At 42.2% G+C, this 13072-nt stretch overlaps 2 protein-coding genes across 3 annotated transcripts in view; one reads left to right on the top strand and one right to left on the bottom strand.

The window, feature by feature from the left end:
* The window catches only part of nf1a (neurofibromin 1a), a 324748-nt gene that overhangs the window by 87935 nt on the left and 223741 nt on the right, over positions 1-13072 (bottom strand). The window lies entirely within an intron of this gene.
* LOC140491552 (uncharacterized) overlaps positions 1-13072 on the top strand; it is a 32627-nt gene that overhangs the window by 9126 nt on the left and 10429 nt on the right. The window contains exon 1 of one of the 2 annotated variants that reach the window (XM_072589903.1): positions 12091-12262. The exons of the other annotated variant lie outside the window; for it this stretch is intronic. The gene's annotated coding sequence lies outside the window, so the exon portion shown is untranslated. Of the gene's footprint in view, positions 1-12090; positions 12263-13072 lie in introns of those variants that run through there. 2 annotated transcript variants of the gene reach the window in all.

The following is a 13072-nucleotide window of genomic DNA, read 5'->3' as shown; positions in this document are numbered from 1 at the left end:
AGGAGGATACTCAAGCAAAATCACAGATTTGTTACGGAACAAAATGGGACACTTGGCTTATGGTTGTACCGGTTCTCGAACTGAGCACCTCCTTCCGTGCTCTTCACCTGCTATTGTTTCTTTTCAAATAAGCATCTAAGTTCCATCCTCTAACTACATCTATGTGAAGGTTTTTCCTCTTATTGCTAATGATCTCAGCTGATTATTCGGCAACATTATTCGGCAAGTCAGATCCCAGAATGAAATCTGGGATGATCGATCATTTAAAAAACATTAGTTAACATCATTAGCACCCACTGAAACACTTACACAATTCTGAAGAATTTCGTTCACAAAAATTTATTAAGAAAAACATCGCAAGAGCTATTTAATTAGAATACACAGTTCGAAAGACCTTGAAACACAGCAAAACAAAGCCTTAGCTCATTTTCCAACATTGTTGCACAGACTCAGATTTGGAGAAATTATACAGGTACATCAAATCTTCAAGTACAATTTAACCAAGGTCATAGAAATGTATCGCATGGAAACAGAGACCCTCCAGTTCAACTCATCCATGATGACCAGATATCCTAAATTAATCAGTCCCATTTGCCAGCACTTGGCCCATATCCCTCTGAACCCTTCCTATTCATGTACCCATTCAGAAGCTTTTCTTTTAACTGTTGTAATTGTTCCAGCCTTCACTTCCTCAAGCAGCTCATTCATACATACACCATCTGCTGCATGAAAAAGTGGTCATTTTCATCCCTTTTATATCTTTCCACTCTCACCTTAAACTTATGCCCTATAGTTTTGGATACTCTTACCCTGAGAAAATGACCTCAGTCATTCACCCTATCCATGCCCCTCAAGAATTTGTCAACCTCTGTCAGGTCACCCCTCAGACTCCAACACCCGAAGGAAAATAGCCACAGCCTGTTCAGCCTTTCCTCATATCTCAGACCCTTCAACCCTGGCAACATCCTTATTAATATTTTCTGCACCCTTTCAAGTTTCACAATGCCCTTTCTATAGGAGGGAGCCCAGAATGGCACGCAGTATTCTAAAAGTGGCCTAACCAATATCCTGTACTGTAGCAACATCACATTCCAACTTCTGTACACAACACACTGACCAATAAAGGCAAGTGTCCCGAATACTTTCTTCACTCCCCTGTCTCCCTGTGACTCCACGATGAATCTGCACCCCAAGGTCTCTTTGTTCAGCAACACTCCATTAAGTGTATAAGGCTTGCTAAGATTTGATTTCCCAAAATGCAGCACTTCACAGTTATCGAAGTTATACTACATCTGCCACTTCTCAGCACATTGACCCATCTCATCAAGATCCTGTTGAAATCCAAGGAAACCTTCTCCACTGTCCACTACACCTCCAATTTTGGTGCCATCTGCAAAATTACTAACTATACCTCTTATGCTCATATCCAAATTATTTATGCAAATGACGCAAAGTAGTGGACCCAGCACTGATCTTTGTGGCACCTCACTGATCGCAGGCCTCCAGTCTGAAAAACAACCCTCCACCACCACGCTCTGTCTTCTACTTTTGAGCCAGTTCTGTATCCAAATGCCTAGTTCTCCCTGTATTCCGTGAGATCTAACTTTGCTAACCGGTCTCCCATGGGGAACCTTGTCAAACGCCTTACTGATGTCCATATAGATCACATCTGCCGCTCTGCCCTCATCAATCCTCTTTGCTACTTCTTCAAAATACTCAATCAAGATTCTAAGACATGATTTCCGATGCATAAAGCCATGTTGACTATCCTTAATCAGTCATAGAGATGTACAGCATGGAAACAGACCATTTGGTCCGACCCGTCCATGCCGACCAGTTATCCCAACCCAATCTAGTCCCACCTGCCAGCACCCGGCCCATATCCCTCCAAACCCTTCCTATTCATATACCCATCCAAATGCCTCTTAAATGTTGCAATTGTATCAGCCTCCACCACATCCACTGGCAGCTCATTCCATCCACGTACCACCCTCTGCATGAAAAAGTTGCCCCTTAGGTCTCTTTTATACCTTTCCCCTCTCACCCTAAACCTATGCCCTCTAGTTCTGGACTCCCCGAACCCAGGGAAAAGACTTTGCCTATTTATCCTAACCATGGCCCTCATCATTTTGTAAACCTCTATAAGGTCACCCCTCAGCCTCCGACGCTCCAGGGAAAACAGCCCCAGCCTGTTCAGCCTCTCCCTGTAGCTCAGATCCTCCAACCCTGGCAACATCCTTGTAAATCTTTTCTGAACCCGTTCAAGTTTCACAACATCTTTCCAATAGGAAGGAGACCAGAATTGCACGCAATATTCCAACAGTGGCCTAACCAATGTCCTGTACAGCTGCAACATGACCTCCCAACTCCTGTACTCAATACTCTGACCAATAAGGGAAAGCATACCAAACGCTGCCTTCACTATCCTATCTACCTGTGACTCCACTTTCAAGGAGCTGTGAACCTGCACTCCAAGGTCTTTGTTCAGCAACACTCCCTAGGACCTTATCATTAAGTGGATAAGTCCTGCTAAGATTTGCTTTCCCAAAATGCAGCACCTCGCATTTATCTGAATTAAACTCCATCTGCCACTTCACAGTCCATGGGCCCATCTGGTCCAGATCCTGTTGTAATCTGAGGTCCACTACACCTCCAATTTTAGTGTCATCTGCAAACTTACTAACTATACTCTTATGCTCACATCCAAATCATTTATGTAAATGACAAAAAGTAGAGGGCCCAGCACCGATCCTTGTGGCACTCCACTGGTCATAGGCCTCCAGTCTGAAAAACAACCCTCCACCACCACCCTCTGTCTTCTACCTTTGAGCCAGTTCTGTATCCAAATGGCTAGTTCTCCCTGTATTCCTTGAGATCTAACCTTGCTAATCTGTCTCCCATGGGGAACCTTGTCGAACACCTTACTAAACTCCATATAGATCACATCTACCCCTCTGCCCTCATCAATGCTCTTTGTTACTTACTCAAAAAACTCAGTCAAGTTTGTGAGACATGATTTCCCATACACAAAGCCATGTTGACTATTCCTAATCAGTCCTTGCCTCTCCAAATACATGTATATCCTGTCCCTCAGGATTCCCTCCAACAACTTGCCCAATACCAACGTCAGGCTCATTAGTCTACAATTCCCTGGCTTGTCCTTACCACTCTTCTTAAACAGTGGCACCATTTTAGCCAACCTTCAGTCTTCCAGCACCTCACCTGTGACAATAGATGACACAAATATCTCAGCAAGGGGCCCAGCAATCACTTCCATAGTTTCCCACAGAATTCTAGGGTGCACCTGATCAGGTCCTGGTGATTTATCCACGTTTGTGTGTTTCAACACATCCAGCACTTGTTCCTGTGTAATTTTTTTTAAGATAGCATTCAGGTATCTGCACTGTTCAGTTTTTAGGAGAAAGCCACCAAGCCAGCCTTTCTGTACCACTCTCTGCTTTGCCAGTTTCATATTACATATTAGAGCCAGCTCAAATGCACAGAGATGGACATCCCATTTTGCAAACTTGAACAGAATAAAAATAGCTCGAGAAGATACTACAAAACATTGTTTAAATTTCCTCTTTTGAGTTTTATCAGTCAGGATTGAATGTATCCTGGATTGCTGAAGGAAGTAAAGATGCAAATGGTTGAGATTCTGGCTACATCCATCCAATTGTCCGTAAATATGGAGACAATGTCAAAGAACTGGAGAATTACACATGCCATATCAATATTTAGTGATAGAAAAAGGCGTAAATCGAGCATTGAAGACCAGTCAGCACAACATTGGTGGTCGTGAAATTTAGAGACAATAATTTGCAATACAATTAACTAAGCAATCTGAGCATCACTTTCTATTTGTCGACAGTTAATAGGTGGCATCGGGAGATGTATTTTGTAACCTTCCTCCATGTTTAGAAGAGGAAACAATAAAACGATGTAAAAGCCTCACTGACTATAGGTGAAACAAAAATGCATAATTCTATAAAACATTTTAAGCTCATCTGCTACAGGTACTTAAACTTTTTAAAGCTTCAGAAAATACAAATTCAAAAGCTTATGCAGCTCACTAAAACTTGATCCTCAGTAATGGCTAAACAAAAAACAATTTGGTGGAGTTGTGAAGAAAAGGTAAGAGTTCAGAAACCACAGCTATTCTATAAATAACTGAAACAAGTTTATTTATTCATAGGATGTGGGTGCATTTCCTATCAATAACTGCTTTGAAGTTGGTAGCAAGCTTCCTTATTGAACTATTACAGTCCATCTGGTGAAGGTTTACCCACAGTGCTGTTAGGAAGGATGTTCCAGGATTTTAATTCAATGGCAGTTAAAAAAAAATGACAGTCCCAAGTCAAAATGATGCATCGTTCGGAGGGGAACATGCAGATAATGGTGCTCCCATTTGCTTGTCATTCTGGAATGATAGGGATTAGGGGGTTTGGAAGGTGTTGTCCAAGATACACACAGTTTCCTGATCGATACTATATTCATTTAGCAAGGACAGTATGACATCACACTCCTGACTCGTGCCTTGCAGATAATACACAAGCACTGAAGAGACAGGAGCCAAAATATTCAATATAGAATTCTAAGCCACTGGTCTGCTCTTGTCGACAGTATTTACATGGCTGGTCCAGTTCGGTTCTGGCCATTGGTAACACCCAGCATGTTGGTAATGGGAGATTTAACCATCGTAATGCAACTAAATGTCAGAGGTTGATAAGATTCTCACTTGCCAGAACTGGTCAGTGAATTGTTAAGGCTTATTGTTTCTATGAACGTTACTTGGCACTTAACAGCCCAAGATGTTGTCTAGGTTTTGCTGAATCTCAACTGACACTAATTCAGTAACTAGCATGTCACACATGGTGAATATTGTATTATCAGCAGCAAACAACTTACTCCTAGCCTTATAGAGGTGGAAACGTCATTGATCTCGCAGCTCAAGGTGGCTGGGCACTGGACAGTATGCTGAAGGAATTCCTGCAGTACCCTGAGGAACACAAACATCGTCCATTGCTTATTTGTGCTAGATATGACTTCAAAGACAGAGAACTTGGCTCATTTCTTACTGATTCTAGCTTTACTAGGACCCCTTGATGCCGTACTTAGTCAAATGCTGCCTTGCTGTCAAGTGTTATCTGGAGATTAGCTCTTTTATCTATTTGTGTCATCAAACATTACAAATGCTGTGTGAATTCAGATACAGGGCCTCAAGTTTAGACTTTTTACCACTATTATTTATTCTGATTATTTTTTTAAACTGCGATTTTCTGCTTATATTTTCTAATCCCTCCTATCATACTTGGATTATTGATCACCTCTTCACTATCTTGCATCTTTGCCTTGCTTCTTTTTTTTTAAACTTCACTTCAAGTGTACTCTATCCTTCACCAATTAGTTTAAAGTCCTTTCTACAGCACTCGCATTGGATTCACCAGGAAACTGGTCTCAACATAACTTTACTATCACAGTACTGGCACCAGTGCTGCATGAATCAGAACCCATTTCTCCTACACCAATCTTTGAAGCATGCATTTACCTCTCTAATCATATTTACCCTATGTTGATTTGTATGTGGCTCAGGCACAAATCCAGAAATTACCACCTCTACCCTTGTGTTTCTTAAATTAGCCCCTGGTTGCTTGCAATCCTTCAGCAGAAGCAAATAATCCTAACCAGGTCACTGGCACTGATAAGGACCATGACAACTAGAACATGCGTGTTGAACATGGACATCAGGTAGGCAATGCAGATTTCAGGACTCACTGTTTTTGCTGCAGAGAACATCATCTATTCCCATAACTGGGCGGCACGGTGGCACAGTGGTTAGCACTGCTGCCTCACAGCGCCTGAGACCCGGGTTCAATTCCCGCCTCAGGCGACTGACTGTGTGGAGTTTGCACGTTCTCCCCGTGTCTGCGTGGGTTTCCTCCGGGTGCTCCGGTTTCCTCCCACAGTACAAAGATGTGCAGGCCAGGTGAATTGGCCATGCTAAATTGCCCATAGTGTTAGGTAAGGGGTAGATGTAGGGGTATGGGTGGGTTACGCTTCGGCGGGGCGGTGTGGACTTGTTGGGCCGAAGGGCCTGTTTCCACACTGTAAGTAATCTAATCTAATCTAAAAAAGTAATCTAATCTAATCTAATCTAATGTACTATCCACTGTCACATTTCTTCTCCCCTTTGAATAGTAATTTGGACCACAATGCTGTGGTCAGTTCACTCATTCTCCCTTCATCTGTGCCCTCCTGTAAACTGGGAGCAAGACTCTTGTACATAAAGGACAGGGGCACTGCCGGAGGCTAATTAAGCTAATTCTGGATTCTCACCTGCCTCACTCTCAGTTAGACCTTTCTGTCCCTGACCAGAAGATTCTAAGGATACGACTGTCCTGAAACAGTGTACACATATCTTTCCCCCTATCTGCTGTGTTGTAACATCGATTCTAACTCATCAACACTGAATTAAAGTTCCTCAAGTAGCCAAGACTTGCTGCAATTGTGCTCACCATAGATTACACCAGTGTCCACCAGCTCCCACTTATGACAGTTGCGACATCGCCTATCCAGCCATTTTATTTCTATTTTTTAAAATTCATTTGTGGGACTTGGGCATCACTGGCTGGCCAGCATTGATAGCCCATCCCTATTTGCCCTCGAGAAGGTGGTGGTGAGCTGCCTTCTTGAATTGCCGCAGTCCATTTGTTGTGTGTTGATCCACAATGCCAGTAGGGAGGGAATTCCAGGATTTTGACCCAACAACTGTGAAGAAGCAACGATATATTTCCAAGTCAGGGTGATGAGTGGCTTGGAGGCGAAATTGCCCTTGTCCGTCTTGGTGCAAGTGGTTTTGGGTTTGGAAGGTGCAAAGGATCTTTGGTGAATTTCTGCAGTACATCTCGTAGTTAGTACACACTGCTGCTACTGAGCACCGGTGAAGGAAGGATTGAATGTGTGTAGATGTGGTGCCAATCAAGAGAGTTGCTTTGTCCTGGATGGTATCAAGCTTCTCGAGTATTGTTGCAGCTGCAAACATCCAGGCAAGTGGGGAATATTCCACCACATTCCTGATTTGCCCTTGTAAATGATGGATAGACTTTGGCGTGTCAGAAGGTGAGTTACTCACCGCAGTATCCCTAGGCTCTGACCTGCTCTTGGAGCCACTGTGTTTATGTGGTGAGTCTTTAGTCAATGGTAACCCTAAGGATGTTGACAGTGTGGAATTCAGTGATGGTAATACTGTTAAATGCCAACGGTCAATGGGTAGAATTTCTCTTATTGGTGATGGTCATTGTCTGGCATTTTGTGTAGCACAAGTGTTACTTGCCGCTTGTCGACCCAAGCCTGTATATTGTCCAGATCTTGTTGCGTTTGAGCAAGGACTACTTCAATGTCGGAGGAGTCGTGAATCATGTTGAACACTGTCACTTCTGATCTTATGACAGAGGGAAGGTCGTTGATGAAGCAGCTGAATATTGTTGGGCCTAGGACCCTGAGGGACTCCTGCAGATCTGTCCTTGAGCTGAGACGATAGAATCTTCACAACCTCAACCATCTTTGTGCAAAGTATGACTCTAACCAGTGGAGTGTTTGCCTCTGATATTCTTTGATTCCAGTTTTGCCAGGGCTCCTTGATGCCACATTTGATCAAATGCAGCCTTGATGTCAAGGGTTGTCACTCTTGCCTCTGGAATTCAGCTGTTTTGTCCATGTTTGAACCAAGGCTGTAATGAGATCAGGAGCTGAGTGACCCTGGCAAAACCCAAACTGGGGGCATCACCGAGCAGGTGCTGTTTGATAGCACTGTTGATGACCCCTTCCATCACTTTACTGATGATGGAGGGGAGACTGATGGGTGCGAATTGGCTGGGTTTAATTTAATTTGATTTTTAAATACTTAAAAAGTGAATCTCTAATTTGCTCTCTGGTCATTTTTTAAACCACTTCACCAATCAAAATAGACATGGAAGAAGTAGGTTTCCCTCTGATGTCACACTTGTCGCCAATAAGTGTAAACAGGTTGAGGGGACTCTTTGCTGCTTTTTCTTTTATCTCTCACCCCAACAGCCTTTGTCTTGATGAGGCTGTTACTCCTTTCTTTTGCTCTTTTAGGTGCTGGTGGCATCTGTGGGTCCTATTCTCTCTTTCAGTACATACCCTAACAATTTTTGACATGACTGGGTAGATGGCAAATTTGTAGACTTACTAGAACAGCTCGATTAGGGGTGCACCGCGTTCGAGCCACCAAGACTTCAGGTCAGAATGCAGTCAGGGCCCATAGCTTTTGCAGTATGCAGTTTCTTCAGCTATTTCTTGATATCATGTGGACTGAAGAAAATTGGTTGAAGACTGACATCAGATCAGTGATGAAAAATGTGTTGCTGGAAAAGCGCAGCAGGTCAGGCAGCAAAGGAGCAAGAGAATCAGCGTTTCGGACATAAGCCTTTCTTCAGATCAGCGATGCTGGGGACCTCAGGAGAAGGCAAATATGAAACATCCTTTCAGTTTTTCTAGCATAAGGTGGATGCAAATGTATCAACCTTGCAACTTCTGCACTGATATGCTCTGATTCCCACTCTTTGATGAGGGCATGTTTGTAGAGACCCCACCACCTCTACACTGTTTAACTGTCCATCACCATTCATGACTGGATTTGGCACAATGCCAAGCTTAGTTCTGGCCTTTTGCCTGTGGCATCATTTACTAAAACATCGATTTTACTGCTCCTCGGATGCTGCCTGAACTGCTGTGCTTTTCCAGCACCACTCTAATCTAAACTCTGGTTTCCAGCATCTGCAGTCATTGTTTTTACCTGTGGCATCATTTAGTCTTGTCTTTTACTTCCACTATCTAGCACACAAATAGCCCTGTGCCGTGACTTCACAAGATTGACATCTCATTAACGTACTTTAATGTATACCTGGTGCTGCTCCGACTATGTTGTGTTGCACTCTTCATTGACCTCGGTCTGTGTATAGTGTAAGGGACCATACATTTTGTTTTTTTTTGTATTATAAACTTAAAGGGCAGTTGGATTGTGTGAGAAACGAAGCTCAATGTTCAATAATTTCAGTCGGAGTCAAATTCTGAAGCAGTCTTTATTCATACATTCTTGCAAGCCGGATGACCACAAAGTAGGCACATCGATCAGGAGGTTACATTACAATTTATACAGTTCAGGTGAGTCTCTCGGTACTCCCCTCTTACTTCATATCTGATCGTTTTATTGCTCTGTGCAACTGTCAGTCTAATCGGCTTATCACATCTGTCTGTGGCCTGTTGTTGGCGTGCAACACCCCCGCCCCCGCGATAGCTGGGTCTTACCCCGCACCCCCGATAGCTGGGTCTTACTACTTTTGCTGATGCAACACAGGGTCTTATTTGGTTATCTTGATCATACTAGCTCCCTATGTGTGTGACAATTGCAACTGTCACGTCAATACATCCGTTTCTACCAGTCGACCACCTCTCTTTTCAGTTCGTTATTTCTTGGTATATACATTGAAAAACTGGGAAATGAACATATTTCTCTCTGTGTAAGTTAAAAACCAAGAAATCTTAACAGAAAATATTCCAACTTGCAAAGTCCTAATCAATTAAATCACCTACCTATGTGAAAAGCAATCATTCACTTCACAGACAACATGTCATCCTTGTTGAAATCAATCTGGGATACAAGTTAACCCACCCTTGTGATCTGGACTTCTGATCTTCAGCACTTTGTTCCCTATTTTCTTTTCCCTACTATAATAATTCGTATAAAGATTTTGCCTGTTTTAATTATAAATGAGTGTTTTTGAGATTTTTTAAAATGGCACATTCGTCACAAAGATGATTATTTGGAATTTTTTGATTTCTCTGCCATTCGGTGACAGTCCAATAAATATATATTTTCTGATGAAACCTGACAATAACTTGCCTTTGTTTAATTGACATCGAGTCAGGCAAATTAGTCAGCTTTGTGGTCTAATTGGGATTTCATACATTTGAGAAGTCTTGTGGATCAGTGCCCAATTCGTCCCAGTTAAATCATGACAGATTAGATTAGATTAGATTCCCTCGTGTGGAAGCAGGCTCTTCGGTCCAACAAGTCCACACCAACCCTCCAAAGAGTAACCCACCCAGACCTATTTCCCTCTGACTAATGCACCTAACACTATGGGCAATTTACCATGGTCATTCCACCTAACCTGCACATCTTTGAACTGTGGGTGGAAACCCACGCAGACATGGGGAGAATGTGCAAACTCCACACAGTCACCAGAGGGTGGAATCGAACCTGGGTCCCTGGTGCTGTGAGGCAGCAGTGCTAACCACTGAGCCACCGTGCCGCCCCGTGATTGTACATAATTCCGATCTGCAGTATGGTAATCAGACCCAGTGATACTGCGATGCATCTTCGAGGGCTGCCATTTAATGGCTCTGTTCTGCCAGTGGGACAGTCTCAAAGATATGATTTCGTGAATATGATTATGCCAAGCTGTTGCTTGAAACTTGGCAAAAGCTCTTCGATACTAGTAAGGAGGTCTACTCAGTGTTGACAAGGCTGTTATTTCCAGCACCTGAGTCAACAACATATGGTCCATCCAGTCTCATTGATTTCTTTTGAGTTTTGTAACAGCTTGATGCAACAGTGGTTTGCTTGACTATTTCAGAAGGCGGTTAATCAAACACTTTGCTGTAGGTCTGAATTAAAATGCAACTTTGACAAAATTCCTTCATAAAAGGTCTAAGTAAATGAGATAGGTTGGTATGATAATTTGCAGTGTTTCATGATTTCGATTTGGCTATCATTTGTTAATTCCAGATTTTGATTTCAAAATTTCACCATGATGGGATATGAAGCCAGGACAGTCTTTCATGGTCACCTCATGCAGGAATTGAACCCAAGCTGTTAATTTTACACTGCATAGCAAACCACCCATTCAGCTAACTGAGGAGTGTCACCACTACTGTAGTATAGCAAATAGTAGGCCAAGTATTTACATCAGGTTCCAAATACAGTATTGTGAAAAAGAACCAAGACTCTGATTTTATAATGTTGACTGGAAGAATAAATACAGGTCAACTCCTGGTCTTCTTAAAAAGAACCATGATACTTTTTTGATGTGCAAAGAAAAGGCAGATGGAGTCTCTATTTAAAGAAGACCAACACATCAGGAACATTGTCTGTCCTGCCCTGGAATATCAGGCTGCATCTTTGTACTCAAGTACCAGATTGGAGCTTGAATCCACAACCTTCTGACTCAGAAATATGAATGCTACCAACTGTTGCCAATTTTCCCATTGGAGGCCAGTGGACCGATGGAGACATGCTCATCAGAAAAACTGAAGGAGGCGTGGGGACAACATGGAACTGAGGGTTTGGGTTGCTCCAAAGATTTTAGGATAAAGTAGAGGTGCTTTTAACAAGCTGCATAAAGAAATTAGGCTGAAAACTATACAAGCAATGCAAGGGGAGGCAAAAACAAAGGCACCTCTCCCTCTAACTGGGATCAGATTATCTCCTCCTCTCTTATCACTTAGGCATGGAGCATAGTTGTTGCAGCACATTTCAGTAAATTAGCAAAAAGCAACTTCTTGACCCAACTTGCAGGTTAAACAAGAGACAGTGCATTGACTTTAGACATTATTGAATTGGGTATTCTGCACTATTCTTCCAGCAACACCAATTCAGAACTCAACTCAATAAATTAGAGTTTTTAATCACACCATAAAACGTGGTCCAACTTTCAGATGGGGAACAGAGAGAAGACAGTCTGGCACAGAATTTCACAAAGTGTCGTACTAGGAATAGAGTTTCACCACTACAGGTTGTGTAACTGTTTGAACCGTTTAACCCTGACTAGGATGAAACCAAAATGACAAGCAGACTTTCAATGAATGCAAGATCTCCAACTGCAGCATTGAAATCATGCAGAAATTTTAATCCCATTGTAAATTTTACCCAGTTACATCTTTAAACTTTAAGTTCCAAATTTCATTTTCAAAATAATGCCAGCATTTAGCATTTGGGTGAGCTAATTTCTTCACATCCGGAAAACACAAGTGTGCCTACTTCCCCTTTGTGAAAACCTCAAAATTAACAAGTGACGGCATTTAAAGATTGGTTTTGAGCATTTGCTGTATTACTGAGCATGACAATGTATGCAAAGTTTCTAGTTTTATAAGAACTTGCAAATACCTTAGTGCGTAATGCACAGCAATTTCAGAATCAGGACTACACTTCAACCTTCAAATCCACACTTTATCAGCGGTAAGTGTTTTCAAAAGCATGTATGGTTTTTGTTTCAGATATGCAGACAAAAGTAATTTCTTAACAAAACCAGACAGAAAATTTTTCAGTCAACAGGTCAGTTACGAAATGTAAACCTATGGTTTAGGTTATGATCACAGATTGCCAAGCTTTCAAGTACTGCTAATTGTTATTCAGGCAAATCAAACTTAGAAGAGTAAATAAATGGAAAGGTAGAAGGACAGCTGAGGAAGAGAGAAAGCCTGACAGAGTGAGACAGAGAATGAGACAAAGTGAGAAACAGCAAGAGAATATAAGCAAGTGAGTGAACAAGTGGGAAACCAAGATACAGAGACAGAGAAGGTTTTTTGGGGCGGGGGGGGGGGGGGGGGGGGGGGAAAGACAAGAAGAGGAGGAATCATTCATCAACCTAGCACTACATACTGGTATTTGTATCATGATTTGCTGTCTTGCTTGGTGTCATGTTTCAAACGTTCATTATATTACATAGTATATGGCTGCCTCTATCATTAATTTTGCTCAACATTTATGGAACTGTACAACATTAGTGTCTGAGGACATGGGTACTCGTGTAAAATGGTTGTAGACCGTTCAAAGTAATTCATTGTAACTCCCATTGATTAATTGTGCTATCATAACACACTTGTCTCGTAGCATCCACTTTAAAACCTCTCAACAACAACTTGATTAAACAGTGGAGGGAAAAACACATTGTCCAGAGTCGGTTTAAGCCAAATAACACAAGATGGTGGAAAACAGGTCAATTTCCTTTTTCGGAGCTGCAGATCAGCACTGAAATTTTGTGGGAAA

Source organism: Chiloscyllium punctatum, chromosome 19 (genome assembly GCF_047496795.1).
Source record: "Chiloscyllium punctatum isolate Juve2018m chromosome 19, sChiPun1.3, whole genome shotgun sequence".
NCBI lineage: Eukaryota > Metazoa > Chordata > Chondrichthyes > Orectolobiformes > Hemiscylliidae > Chiloscyllium > Chiloscyllium punctatum.
Note: the sequence above shows the minus strand (reverse complement) of the source record. Positions and strands in the feature narration are given on the sequence as shown.